We start from the raw sequence: 6,000 nt of genomic DNA, 5'->3' as shown, positions 1-6,000 counted from the left end.
ATGTGTGCCTTGTGCAGATGGAACTGTTTACAGCTTGCCAAGTTTGTTTACAACCTCACAGTCAATTAGTAGACAGCATGTTTTTATTTTCTCTCCCAACCAGAGAGCTTTCTACAGGGGCTTCCGCAGTACGAGGTCGTTCACCCCTACCGAGTGGACGCCAAAGGTCACTTCCTGTCCAACTTTGTGTCCCACCGCGTCAGCCGGGTACAGCGGAGGGAAACCCAGGGGAACCAGGGAACCCTACACGGGTGTTCTACCAGTTGCAGCACGGTGGCCACAATCTGCACTTCAACCTCACCTCAACCCACACCTGCTGGCTCCTGGCTTCCTGACTGAGCGAAGGTACGGTGGGCATGGAGGGGGCCAAAATACGCAGCCATGGCCCTTCGCTGTGCCACTTTATCGGGGACGGTGGGACCAGGCAACCATGAAGGGGAGGGCGCACTTGTGAGCTTGGTGAGTGTGAGAGAGGGAGATAGAGTCACTGTGACGGCCTGCTGTGAGTGCGAGAGAGGGAGATAGACCGTCACTGCTGACCTACTGAGACCGTCACTGCTGACTGCTGACCTACTGAGACCGTCACTGCTGACCTACTGAGACCGTCACTGCTGACTGCTAACCTACTGAGACCGTCACTGCTGACCTACTGAGACCGTCACTGCTGACTGCTAACCTACTGAGACCGGCTGACTAAAGACCTACCGAGACCGTCACTGCTGACTGCTAACCTTATGAGACCGTCACTGCTGACCTACTGAGACCGTCACTGCTGACTGCTAACCTACTGAGACCGTCACTAAAGACCTACTGAGACCGTCACTGCTGACTGCTAACCTACTGAGACCGTCACTGAAGACCTACTGAGACCGTCACTGCTGACTGCTAACCTACTGAGATATCTTTTTACTTTCACATCCTAAAGGGTCATGCAAAACATTTAACTTCTAGAACTTCTCTGTTCCTAGGGTAACAAGTCAAAGTAGAAATACAATTGATCAAAAACATAATGTTGATCGATGCCAATGACTGGTCCTCGCCCGATTTTGTTTTCCGCTTTGGTTCTGTGCATGAGACTGGATAAAAGTGTTTGCTAAATTGCATATATTATTATCATTATACAAAACCAAAGAAGATTTATTTCATTTTTAGGTGAAATTGTAAATGACGATTCATTAGCGGTGTATTTAATTCCTCCAGCTCTGATAAAAATATGCTAATGCTTTGCAATAAGCAGTAAGTACTACTGTATAATGTTGTATGCCACACTGGCTTCAACTTAGTTTCAATCTTTAAACACATGTCTGAACAGATGATGTTTAAGTATTATTTTTTATAGTTGTCTCTGAAGTCATTACGTGCTGTTGGCCTCATTCCTGCTCTGTTAGTGTCGTTATATTATTAGATTGTACCATCCAGCTGGAAAACCAGTGACTGGTTGGTGAAGGGACCTGTGAGCTGTGCTTGAGAGGATGCGTTTGATACATCACAAGTGTTAGAGCGCCTTTCATCTAAAATCAGGCTGGATGTCATCGATGACATGTGGGTGGGAAAAACATCATCATGCTTCCATGAACAGAACAAGCGATGGAGCCTGTGTTGTGTTTATGCATGATCAATTTACCTCTCATTGTCTTACCTATCCACTAGTGGAGGTCACACAAACTGAATCATAAAGCATGTATTCACTGTCAAATCTGTGAACGCTGTTCACATACCACCTCTCCTCTGTGACCGCTGTCCACATTCTACCTCTCCTCTTCGTTCACTGTCACATCCCATCTATCCTCCGTGATTGCTGTCCACGTCCCACCTCTACTTTGTGACTGCTGTCCATGTCCCATCTCTCCTCTGTGATTGCTATCCACGTCCCATCTCTACTCTGTGATTGCTGTCCACATCCCATCTCTCCTCTGTGACTGCTGTCCACGTCCCACAATATCATACTGTTCAATTATTACTGTATTCCTTTCTCCCTACAAGCCCTATCAACAACATCATACTGTTCCATTATTACTGTATTCCTTTCTCCCTACAAGCCCTATCCAACAACATCATACTGTTCATTATTACTGTATTCCTTTCTCCCTACAAGCCCTATCAACAACATCATACTGTTCCATTATTACTGTATTCCTTTCTCCCTACAAGCCCTATCCAACAACATCATACTGTTCATTATTACTGTATTCCTTTCTCCCTACAAGCCCTATCCAACAACATCATACTGTTCATTATTACTGTATTCCTTTCTCCCTACAAGCCCTATCCAACAACATCATACTGTTCATTATTACTGTATTCCTTTCTCCCTACAAGCCCTATCAACAACATCATACTGTTCCATTATTACTGTATTCCTTTCTCCCTATAAGCCCTATCCAACAACATCATACTGTTCATTATTACTGTATTCCTTTCTCTCTACATGCCCTATCAACAACATCATACTGTTCATTATTACTGTATTCCTTTCTCCCTACAAGCCATATCAACAACATCATACTGTTCCATTATTACTGTATTCCTTTCTCCCTACAAGCCCTATCCAACAACATCATACTGTTCCATTATTACTGTATTCCTTTCTCCCTACAAGCCCTATCCAACCACATCATACTGTTCCATTATTACTGTATTCCTTTCTCCTTTTCTAATAATATATCTCTCAATTTCTGCCTTTTTTCCATTTGTTCTAGAAATTCAAACATTTGCATGCAAACCTAAACATTTGTGATACTTCTAAGTTTAAGAGACCGTAAATGCTTGTTTTCCCCACAATAAGGGACTTTTGGCCAATGGGGAAACTTTCTCAGAGTATCCTCTTAAATGTCCATGTTCTTGAAAAGTCAACTTCTAGTTGAATCCAAGGTGTATATACTGTATAGTGAATCTGTCCTTTTAAACTCTTTGAACCTGGAGGAGGGGGACTTACTGGACTGGAAATGTTGTTTCTTTAAAATGATAGCAATTGGATATATTGAGGAGAGATCGACGGGCTCCAGGCCCACAGCGTATCATTTGGCACAATGCCACATCTCTCTCTTGAGTTCCACAGCTACGGCTGAGCCAGAAGCCCAGAGGCCAGACTGCTGGGTTGAAGACTGTCATAAGTCTAAATCATTGTTGTGGAGCATTCGCGATTTAGCCATCATAGTTATGACTCAATTTCAGTCGGTGCGTTTTCTCATATGTCCTTGTTTTGCTCCCAAAGGGAAGGGAAAATAATCACATGATAAATCCCAAGATAACTTGCGTTTATGTAATACTGTAACCTAATGGCACATTTTCATGAAACTGATTGCATTTATTTCTCTCTGAAGCAATGTTGACCCATCTCTCACCCAGTAGAATGTGCTAACTGTGTTCTTCCCGTATCAAAGCAGTTGTGATCCCTTGTTCTCCCAGTAGAATGTGCTAACTGTGTTCTTCCCGTATCAAAGCAGTTGTGATCCCTTGTTCTCCCAGTAGAATGTGCTAACTGTGTTCTTCCCGTATCAAAGCAGTTGTGATCCCTTGTTCTCCCAGTAGAATGTGCTAACTGTGTTCTTCCCGTATCAAAGCAGTTGTGATCCTTGTTCTCCCAGTAGAATGTGCTAACTGTGTTCTTCCCGTATCAAAGCAGTTGTGATCCCTTGTTCTCCCAGTAGAATGTGCTAACTGTGTTCTTCCCGTATCAAAGCAGTTGTGATCCCTTGTTCTCCCAGTAGAATGTGCTAACTGTGTTCTTCCCGTATCAAAGCAGTTGTGATCCCTTGTTCTCCCAGTAGAATGTGCTAACTGTGTTCTTCCCGTATCAAAGCAGTTGTGATCCCTTGTTCTCCCAGTAGAATGTGCTAACTGTGTTCTTCCCGTATCAAAGCAGTTGTGATCCCTTGTTCTCCCAGTAGAATGTGCTAACTGTGTTCTTCCCGTATCAAAGCAGTTGTGATCCCTTGTTCTCCCAGTAGAATGTGCTAACTGTGTTCTTCCCGTATCAAAGCAGTTGTGATCCCTTGTTCTCCCAGTAGAATGTGCTAACTGTGTTCTTCCCGTATCAAAGCAGTTGTGATCCCTTGTTCTCCCAGTAGAATGTGCTAACTGTGTTCTTCCCGTATCAAAGCAGCTGTTCTCCCAGTAGAATGTGTTTTACTGTTTTATTCCCCTCTTTCTATACAAACAATGTGCTTGCTTAGGACTGTATTTTTTTATTAATAAAGCATTTCTGACCAACTTTCTCCCTGTACAATATGATCACTATGTTTTTCTCATAACAAAAGCAATACTGACCTACCTCCCTCTGTAGACTGGGCTGTTCAAGCTGTCCCAGGAGGAGTTCTTTATCCGGCCATTGGAGGGGTCTAGTGATGAGTTGACGGCACCACAAGTCCACATTATCTACAAGCGCCACACTTCCCCCACCCAAAGCCAGTTGGTACAGCCCATCTCTGGAGACCATACCACCAACGGTACCTGTGGGGTCAAAGGTGAAGCCTCCGTCGTGACCTGGCATCACACACTCCATTATAGAGGCCTTCGAGGATGTGGCTGTTCCAATACTTTAAAGATGCACCTTTCTTTCCCTTCCTTGAACTAATCACCAATCTCACAAGGTCGGATTGGACAAAATAAAGATCCCACTTCTGACAACAACTGATTTTACATGTCAGATCCAACCAAACCCATCCAGATGGTGCCAGATCAGTCATGCTTTATGGAAGGGAGGATGCATTTTCTATGTATTCAAACAGGGCCGATCCACTGAGAGATCCCTATCCCAACCTGGATCTATCACACAAACACATACACATACACTGTACACACACACACACACACTGAATTCCACTCTCTAGAGGTGGAGGAAGACGGCCTAGGAACAGTTGGGCTGGTAATGGGGCCTGTTTGAAATACCAGGAGCCTTAATTAAGCCCTGAAACACATTGCCGGATGAAATATCCGAGAGGCAGTATTATGCAAGAGAGATATGTAAATATGCCATTAGGAATTCATTGCAGGCCCCGGGACTTGAACTATTTTGAAAAGAACTCTTTCGAACTCACTTGAACGTGCACTTCACTGGAGTCTTGGTTGACTTCACCCACAGGGAATAGGTCAAGAGAATTGTTGGAATATCCTGCAGATGGCTGGGGATGCTAGAGAGAACCAGGAAAGATCATCTGGCTTACCAGGCATTTTAGGAGGGAAATAAAACCTCTTCCACCAGACTGTAAACTTCTGTCTCAAGCATGCATAAAATCCCCACATCCCTCTCACAGGGTTAAGCGTGCGTAACGCTCACTTGAATTCCCTCAAGACATTTAGAAAAGACTGAATTGTCTCTGTTGTATGTTTCTTTATAGAGTACATGTTATGTCCAACACAATGCATCAGTGTGTACTGTATTGGGTTCTAACGCTGTTGCCACTTAGCTGACTCTTCATCAATATGATATACAGTTTTGGATAAATTCACTATTGACTATAGTTGGTGTAACTGACCTGATCAAACACATAACATGTTTTACATAAACATCCCTTACTAATATATGGTGTAACGAAGTTCAAACCAATCAAGGATAACACAAAACAAGTCTGACTTATTCCATGCTATTTTTAAACACAATACTAAAGCTACAACTCTACAACCACAATATTTGTCATGGCTCCGCCCTCAGATCCCGCTGCGGCGTTGGAGCGTGTGGAGAGGCAACGGGAGCGCTGGGAGAGACGCCAGCGGAGGAAGAGGAGGATACGCCAGCGTTCCATCAGCAGGGAGAAGTGGGTGGAAACGCTGGTGGTGGCCGATTCCAAGATGGTGGAGTACCACGGCACTAAGGGCGTGGAGAGCTACGTACTGGCTGTCATGAACATCGAAGTGTCTGCAGCCGCCTGTACTGACTGTCATGAACATTGTAAGTGTCTGCTAGCCGTCTGTACTGACTGTCATGAACATCATAAGTGTCTGCTAGCTGTCTGTACTGACTGTCATGAACATCGTAAGTGTCTGCTAGCCGTCTGTACT

General features: G+C 44.2%; 1 pseudogene; it reads left to right on the top strand.

Moving 5' to 3' along the window:
- The first annotated feature begins 381 nt into the window (after positions 1-381).
- Positions 382-6,000, top strand: part of LOC135537722 (A disintegrin and metalloproteinase with thrombospondin motifs 7-like) — a 57,137-nt pseudogene continuing 51,518 nt past the window's right edge.

This window comes from Oncorhynchus masou, unplaced genomic scaffold, assembly GCF_036934945.1.
Source record: "Oncorhynchus masou masou isolate Uvic2021 unplaced genomic scaffold, UVic_Omas_1.1 unplaced_scaffold_824, whole genome shotgun sequence".
Classification (NCBI taxonomy): Eukaryota; Metazoa; Chordata; class Actinopteri; order Salmoniformes; family Salmonidae; genus Oncorhynchus; species Oncorhynchus masou.
The sequence above is the reverse complement of the archived record's forward strand: the minus strand, read 5'-3'. Positions and strand labels throughout refer to the sequence as shown.